This window comes from Gymnodraco acuticeps, unplaced genomic scaffold (assembly GCF_902827175.1).
Source record: "Gymnodraco acuticeps unplaced genomic scaffold, fGymAcu1.1, whole genome shotgun sequence".
In the NCBI taxonomy this organism is placed as follows: Eukaryota; Metazoa; Chordata; class Actinopteri; order Perciformes; family Bathydraconidae; genus Gymnodraco; species Gymnodraco acuticeps.
The window spans coordinates 1,396,619-1,405,952 of record NW_022990499.1 but is presented as its reverse complement, the minus strand read 5'-3'; positions in this window follow the sequence as shown (position 1 = coordinate 1,405,952).

Here is a 9,334-nt window from a genome sequence, read left to right as displayed (position 1 = left end):
GCAACTTTTATGTTGACGACTGTGTAAAGTCAGTCTCAAAAGAAACTGAAGCCATCCAGCTAGTAAAGGACCTCACTGCATTATGCAGAAGAGGCGGGTTTCAACTGACCCAGTGGGTTAGCAACAGCAGAGCAGTTCTGGCCTCCATCCCCACAGAGCAAAGGGCAAAGGATGTTAGGACTTTGGATCTCGACAAAGACAGTCTCCCCATTGAAAGAACATTGGGTTTGCAATGGGGTGTGGACTCTGACAATTTCCAGTTTAAAATCCATCTCAACCAGAAGCCACATACACGAAGAGGAATACTTTCAGTTGTAAGTTCAATCTTTGATCCATTTCTGGCTCCTCTGATTCTCCCAGCCAAGCAGTTGCTACAGGAGCTCTGCCAGAGAGGCTTCGGGTGGGACGAACCTGTGCCCCAGACTATATCAGATAAATGGATCGAATGGATAGCAAGTCTGGAGAGGATAAAACACTTCCAAGTGCCTCGCTGTCTGAAGCCAAAGAGCTATGGAACACAAAAGTTTGCACAGCTGCATTACTTCTCAGACGCCAGTGAGAATGGCTATAAGCTACATTAGGCAGGTTAACATTCAGGATGTTGTTCATGTTGCCTTTGTCCTAGGAAAATCCAGAGTCCTTCCTTTAAAGCACATCACAGTACCGCGGCTGGAGTTGGCAGCTGCAACACTGTTGGTGAAGGTGGACAAAATGCTGAGGAAAGAACTACACATGGACTTAAACCCCTCAGTCTTCTGGACGGATAGCCAAACAGTACTCAAGTACATTGGTAATGACTACACTAGGTTTAAGACCTATGTTGCCAACAAAGTGTCACTGATTCGTGACAATAGTGAACGGTCTCAATGGAGATATGTAAGCAGCAAGGAAAATCCTGCTGATGACGCCTCGAGAGGAATGAGTGCAGTCAAATTCATGCAGCAAAAAAGAGCTTTCCTCAGGTCCCATCACCACCCGCTCGAGCAGCCAAAAGGTGAGCACTGAGCTAAGTGCGTTCAGGTCCACACTTGGTGGACAGCTCCTCACAGTGGAAGACCTCTCACAGGCAGAGAGGTCAGTCATCACCTATGTTCAAAAGCAATCCTTCCCAGTGGAAATGGCAGCGCTGGAAACCGCTCCATTTAGAGTGCAGAATAGTAAGATCTGTAGGCTCGATCCTATACTGGATGAAGGCATCATGAGAGTAGGCGGCCGCCTACATAGATCTGCAATGCCTGATGAGACCAAGCACCCTTATATTCTGCCCAAAGATGCTCACACTTCAGTTATCCTACTACGACACATCCACGAACGCTCTGGACACAGCGGGAGAAACTACATGCTTTCAGAGCTCCGTAAAAAGTACTGGGTTTTAAAGGGAAACTCAGCAGCAAGGAAAATAGTCTCAAAGTGTGTTGTGTGTCGGCGTGTGAGAGGCAAGACAGGTGAGCAGAAAAGGGCCGATTTGCCACAAGAAATAATCCTACCTGACCTCCCTCCTTTCACCAACGTCGGATTGGACTATTTTGGACCGCTTAAAGTGAAGCGAGGAAGGAGTATGGTTAAACGGTATGGAGCCCTGTTTACCTGCAAGAGTAGCAGAGCTGTACATCTGGAGGTGGCTTACTCGTTAGACACAGACTCATGTATTCATGCTCTGAGAAGATTTGTTTGCAGGAGAGGTCAAGTTAAGCATATCAGATCGGACAACGGTACAAACCTGGTCGGGGCCCAAACTGAGCTCAGAAAGGCCATGAGTTCACTAAACGAAGGGAAAATCCAAGGCACTTTGCACCCTGAAGGAATCCAGTGGAGTTTCAATCCACCGGCGGCCTCACATTATGGTGGAGTCTGGGAAAGACTCATAAGATCTGTCCGTCAGGTGCTGACCTCCAGCAAACCCTCGACGATGAAGGCCTACAAACCATCTTCTGCGAGGTAGAGTCCATCCTCAATAACCGTCCTCTCTCTCCACCGTGTCCTCCGATCCACACGACCTGGAACCACTGACTCCCAATCACATCCTCCTGCTAAAAACGCAACCTATCCTACCTCCGGGAACGTTTCAGAGATCTGACCTCTATGCCAGGCGCCGCTGGAAGCAGGTCCAGTACATGGCGGATCTGTTCTGGCAGAGATGGACACAGGAATACCTTCTGCTGCTCCAAGAGAGACAGAAATGGAACACAGTGAGGAAAAACGTTAGCGTTGGAGATGTCGTCCTGGTAGTTGACCCAACTGCTCCACGGGGGTCGTGGCCATTAGGCAGAGTACTGGAGACCAAGCCTGATGCAAGAGGTCTGACCCGTACAGTGAAGCTCCAGACGAAAACCTCCATTATCGATAGGCCCATAGCTAAGCTGTGCCGCCTCCTGGAGACGGAAGAATAATAGGTCTTCTTAAACATCAATAAGGGATGTAATGTATATACTTTATTTTTCTAAATTCATTATTTGTTGGTCGTTTTACGGCTCCCTTTTGTTTAATTTGAGTAATTGATTCTGAGAGAACAATTAGGGGCTGGTGTGTAGGAGCCGCATTTAAGTTTATTTTGTTTTGATTTATTTGGAACCTTTATTAATGCATTTTTCTGTTTCAGTGAGAGGTGTGCTTTGCTCAGGTGAAGGGGGCGGGGCTAAGGCTTTAAATTGGAGTGACGGGGGAGCAGCAGGCAGCAGCAATACCGTCATTGACACGCAGACGCAACCTTATGCTTAGTAGAAGACAAATTATTAGGATCTGCTGTTTAAGTTTATGTTTAATATTGTTTTCGTATTTTGTTTTATGTTTTGCTGGAAATAAACGTTGAAAAGCAACTGAAACGTCCAGTTGATTGTGTACTGTGAGTCTGACACTGCTTCCGAGGCCCAAGCTCTACATGTGGCCAAGAACAATAACTTTTGAGGTGAAGGTTACAAGACAAACTTTTGGGGATTTTGGCCACTCCAGGCAGAAGATGGTTCAAAGAGAAAACAGCTGTGTTCTCAGGGTCTCGAGAGCGAAGGGGCGAGCCAAACATGCACGTCAGCTCCTTAAGTATCCTCCGTTGGCCCCTCCTCGTGTGCCGGTTGGCGTAGTAGGAGTCCGCCCGCCTCTGATCTTCAATGTCCGTTGTTGCGCATAACAGAGGATTCAGACATTTAGTTGGGTCTAGAACCTCAATTCCGTGACCATTCTTCTGCTAAGATGTTTTGACACTTGATTTGACATCATTGGACCTTTTATAAAAAATATAGACCCAAGGTCCCTCCCAAAAATCCCGGCAATTTTTGCTAGAGGGCCAAATCCAAGATGGCTGCTCGCGCCATCTTAAAAAAATAACTTTTGAACCAGAGCGCCTAGAGTCATGTGTAAATGCACTTTTTGGGGTAAGTCGACCACAAGTATTCCATTTCTGACATCAGTTTGGCGCTATGACATCGTTCGGACCCACAAATCCAAGATGGCCGCCACCCGGTCGAGAAATTACACACGTTTTGAGTACTGATCGATTTATAAGCAAATAATCTGCATATTAATATTTTACCATGAAAAAGAATGTATGACAAGATATACAACTACTTAACCTTCAAATAAAATACTTTTATTAGCTGTAACTTGACTAGTTAGCAAATGAGAACACTTCAAACAACATGTAATAACGCAAAAATGCTGCCTCGAGAAATGGCAAGTTTTGAACAATAACACAAATGAAACACAATTCTGCTTTTTTTTAAATGTATCAATATGACACTGAGAGTCCGTATCAGTCTGAATCAGAGCACCCTGCCTCGCTACATTCTGAATCCTCCGATTCCGATGAATCGCCTCTCTGGACAGCAGCAACTCGATTTTCGTCATCATCATCGCTCTCATCTTCCTCATCTTCCTGTCCCTCTTCAGTTGGCCTTGGTGCAGGTAGATGCATCGGGAGTGCGGGTCGCGTGTGACGTACAGGGCGACAGCAACCACCAACCAGCTCCCAACCATGTCCGATTGGTGAGGGATGGTGCTTTAGCGATGGATGGCGCACCAGATACGCCAGGTAGTTGGCACGGAGGCAATGTTGACGCAAGCTGTCGGCATCCGGAGGGAGACGGATGAAGGATTTCTTTTTGATGGTCCTCCATTTAGCAGCACGGGCCTCAGCCATGGTTTTGCTCTTGTTGTCACCGTAGATGATGCTACGTGTGAAGGCAAAGAGCTGCTCCAGCACCTCCTCTGTCAGGGCAAGGTTATCTCCACATCGCGAGAGCTGTTGTCGGGCAACAGGGCTCTTCGCCACCTGGTCATACACAGACTTCTTACCTTTGCCGTAAAAGCCTGAGTTTGCATCACAGCCTGTCATACAATGCAGCTGCACAATACAGTCGGCCATCATGTCAGTTGCCATGTCACAGCAGCGTATCGTTTCCTGCTTCCTCTTGATACAGAGCATACCTGGCAGCTGCTGTGAGATAAGTGCTGCCGCAACATATACATCAGTATCAGTGGCATCGATGACAACTGGACCACTGTAGCCTGACTCGCGCAAAACTACATAGGTGGAGAACAGGACAGTGTCAGCCTCAGACTGGTCAAAGCTGTAGTTCTGCATCGGTTGTTGGGTTGATAAGTTGGTACAGTGGGAGCCGACAGAGTAGACAATCTCCACATCAACACTCTGTGCAAGATCGGTCAGGTAGCTGCATATCATTTTCTGCAGCCGCCCCTTGTTGCTGGAGCTACACAGCAGCGTCTTGAACATTCTGGCAGTGGGGAATGCGTCACCCAATTTCATGTAGGTGTTGGGCACATGTGTGTTTCCCTGTACCCTCAGGTCTCGCTCGTCATCCTTCGTCGAGTATGCTGTGTCGTACGGGTCGTTCACACATATGATACGGTGAGCATTATGATGGCGTGCAAGGATAATAGATGATAGCTTGTGGACATAGTCCGACCACTTGTATGGGTTGCCATCTTGCGTCCGCCGATCCTCTGCTGATGGAGTTGCCATCCTCCAGATCATGCCCATGTCCACAAGAGCGATGTATGATTCCTGCAGATCTACAGATTCCAGAGAGAGCTTCTGCACGAGCATGCTCTTCTGTGTCTTTCTGAAGGTGCCGTTGGAGTTAAATAAAGATAACTGTTCTGATGTTATCAAAGAAAATTGTCTGAGCTTCACGGAGAGTGACATTGTGCATGTGGGGAAGTTTGTCATCTTCACTCATTCTCTGGTAGTTACGAACATATTTAAACCAGCATTTGTGATGATATCTGATCTCAAGTGCATACGGCTGATCAGCTGCATAATTGATCAGACAGTTGATTCTGTCGCGCATTAGTTCATCTTCCAGAGCCACCGTATGGCTCTTGAACGCTGCCCATGCATGATCGTACGAAATCAGGACCAACTTTGATTCTGGATGTTTTGCCGACTCCGTCTTACAACACCACACACATTTATTTTTATCGTGTATCAGCCCTAGACTAGATCGCAGCCGCTTGAAAGATGGAGTTGCAGCTGTGGAACTAATGTCAGACGTAGACGAAGACTGAGCTTGGAATTCATCGACAACTCGTTTTTTCTGTCTGTTGTTGGCCTGTTCCAGTTTTGTGGCATTGCATAAGGTCAACCTACATGTATCATGGACACAGTGTCCGACGGGACCTGTATCCCAGTCGATGGATGTATGGACGTCTCCGAACTTGTCAAGACCGCTCCATAACTCTGTATTGTTCTTTAGAGTGTCCCATTTTTCAATTGAGGTAATGGCATCGGTGGCTTTGCTGCAAACCCTTCCACACTGCAGGATACACGGAATGTTGGACATTGTCACAAGCTATGATCCATATCGTGCGGCATACTCATGAATCCCTATAAGAAACACAAGTAGGCCTACGTATTAGATATTGATATGGGGGCAGATAAGAAATTAAGAATAATTTCCATTTGTTAAATGTAGCTATTATTTAGTTAGTAAGCATTTGGACAGCCTGACAGGTCTGATTCAACTAAAGAGCTATGACTATCTTATTAGAACAGTTGAATCAGGTGTGTTAGTTCTGGGTTGGAACGAAAACATTCAACAGGACTGGAGTTGAGAACCACTGAGCTAGTTAGCTAACGTTAGCGCACATTATGACAGGGTTGAATTTGGCAAATTTTTGACTCGGATAGTCAATCTGCTTTCTGAGGTAAACTTAACGTGTAGCTCGCTACACCAAAACTAACATTGTTATTATTACTAATATTTCTATTTCATGACACAACAAAAATAGCCTTATGACAGTTTCTACTGAATGGTAATAACAAACGCTGGCTAGCTAACGTTGGCTTGGCTAACTAGCAAGATTACATGATCCATTCGCTAATGTTGACAATACAATCAAAATGGCATAGCCTACCTTTCAACTTGGCACGTTTCTCTTCTTCTTCTTTTCTTCTGTTTTTATACTGCGCCCCGATGGCTTTTGCCTCTTCACAGTTCTCTAACGTTAGTCTTTCTTTCCTCAACGCTCAATTTTAAAAACACTTGACAGATACCCATCAATGCACAGCGCTCTAGCATGTTCTGACTGTGAACACTTAAAGCTGAGGCTCTTAGACCGACCGACCATTTTAGATTTTTGGCTCATTTTCCCTTATGTTAGATTATTTTTATTTTTTTTTAAATAATGGTTGCAGATATAGAGCCAAAACTGCGCCCAGCAAACGTTTTTATTTATTTATTTTTTTATTTGTGGCGCCCCCCTCTGGGTGGCGCTCTAGGCAAACGCCTATATCGCCTGTAGGAAGCTCCGCCCCCATATATAGTACATATACATACTTCAGTTTATAACAGTGAGTGCTTGTTCTACTGCCGTGACCGGTACCTCGTGATCCTGCATGTTCCCGTTCAAAACGTGTATATTTTCTCGACCGGATGGTGGCCATCTTGGATTTGTGGGTCCGAACGATGTCATCGCACCAAACTGATGTCAGAAATTGAATCCTTGTGGCCGACTTACCTCAAAAAGTGCATTTACACATGACTCTAGGCGCTCTGGTTCAAAAGTTAATTTTTTAAGATGGCGCGAGCAGCCATCTTGGATTTGGCCCTCTAGCAAAAATTGCCGGGATTTTTGGGAGGGACCTTGGGTCTATATTTTTTATAAAAGGTCCAATGATGTCAAATCAAGTGTCAAAACATCTTAGCAGAAGAATGGTCACGGAATTGAGGTTCTAGACCCAACTAATTGTACATTCATTACAAACTAAACACATATTTTCTCCTCATATTCTCTTTCATGACTTTTCATTTATTGCATTTTAACGGCTGTAATCGATACTTTAATAATACTGGAAATACTTTACGGCAGTTAACATTTACGGTAGCCCCGGAATTCGTCATATCCTACCCACATCTGTAAACAAAATATATTAAAATAAACTGTACCTTCATTTAATATTCAGCAATAATAATATCCCAACGTCTGTAGATGTAGTGTTAAAATCAGTAGGTTTCGGTGTGCAACACTCCGTGTCATTTCACTTCTATATTCACATCTCTAGGAAAAGGAATATTAGCCATTATGCTAACCGGAGATGAAGGATTTTCAGAATAAAAGCTTGGCATTAAGATTGTGCGAGAACTTCTGGTTCTTTCAGAATAAAACAGCTTTTAAGCTGACGGTATGTTTTAAACTAAATTATGCCATAAAACATTGATTTTAATTTCTAACAGCTTCCATTCCCCATAAAACTGTGTTAGGGGACATGCAAGCAGCTGTGGAGCCGCAGCTAAGAAGATGTGGTACTCTCTGGTGGCCCACTCCGCCGCCAAACCTTCCATAAAAGGAAGTTTGGCCCATGGGCACAGAAAGGGCAGATTTTCTACTGAGGCCCTTGAAAGCACTGCGGCACGCTCTCGCGGGGCTGCGCATATGGAGTCAGATTTGGGTCAATATTCTAGCGCGTAAAACAAGCTAATCACGAGCGGAAAATGTGCTTTTACACGTGCATAAAATGACCCTCGCGCGCAGATTAAACCCCCGCGAGCGGCTCTGCGTCCGCGAGCGAGCGCAGAGCCGCTCGCGGGCGCAGAGAGACAGCCCTCTTGCTTGCTCGCGGGAGTGTCTACACGCGCGTGAAACGTTTCTGGCACTTTGGGGCGGAGCCACTGGACTTTGATTGACAGCTGCCAGGAAATCCGGGGTTGCCAGGTTTGATAAATGCCTGAACTACCAAGAGCCGAGCAGTGACGGCAGCAAAATCTAGGTGCGTACAGCAGACAGTAGCTAGCAGTTTTCGACGGACACAGCCCACTGAAAAATATATTGTTTTATATCAAATTAATGTATATTACATTACATTACATTGCATTTAGCTGACGCTTGTATCCAAAGCGACTTACAATAAGTACATTCGACCAGGAAGACACAACCTTGAAGAAAACAGAATCATATATATATATATATATATATTAGCTGTACACGAATATAATGGTTTTTTATGGACAACTTTACCATTCAATCTCGTCCAACTGATTTTGCTGCCGTCACTGCTCGGCTCTTGGCAGTTCAGGCATTTATCAAACCTGGCAACCCCGGGTTTCCTGCCAACTTTCAATCAAAGTCCAGTGGCTCCGCCCCAAAGTGCCAGAAACTTTTCACGCGCGCGTAGACAGACTCCGCGAGGCTGACACTCCCGCGAGCAAGCAAGAGGGCTGTCTCTGGGTTTAATCTGCGCGCGAGGGTCATTTTATGCGCGTGTAAAAGCACATTTTCCGCTCGTGAGTAGCTTGTTTTACGCGCGAGAATATTGACCCAAATCTGACTCCATATGCGCACCTTCGTATTAACGCTGTTTCACATTAACGGTGAAATGCATTAATCGGAGCTATTATAACAGGCGAGGTGTGTTTTCTGACAACAACATGACTCCACACTCTGCCAGATATCTGGCAACGGGGGCGAAATGAAGGCTGGCTTGCGCCGGGCGGGACCGGGCCGTAGAACCCCTGGTGGAGGCGGCTCACCGGTTTCGGCGGCAGTGGTGGGGGTGGTGGTTTAGGCTAGGTTGCAACTCCACCCTGTGGACGTATTGTGCCTGTGTTATATATATATATCTGCCTCATGTGAATATACCTCAATTGTATGATTACCTGCTCAATGTGAATACACGGCGTTGAGACACAGCCTGACTTGCCTTGTTTATGAATGCACATACATCTACAAACAGTAGCCCTACACACTCTGCCGCCATGGTCATCACCAGGGGGAAGTCCTGGCGGACAGACCTGGTCGGTGGACTTCCATGGACGCCGGACCCGGAAGTGCCCGCCAACGAGAAGTCCTCGTCATCCTCCTCCCCGGCAAACGGAGCCATCCG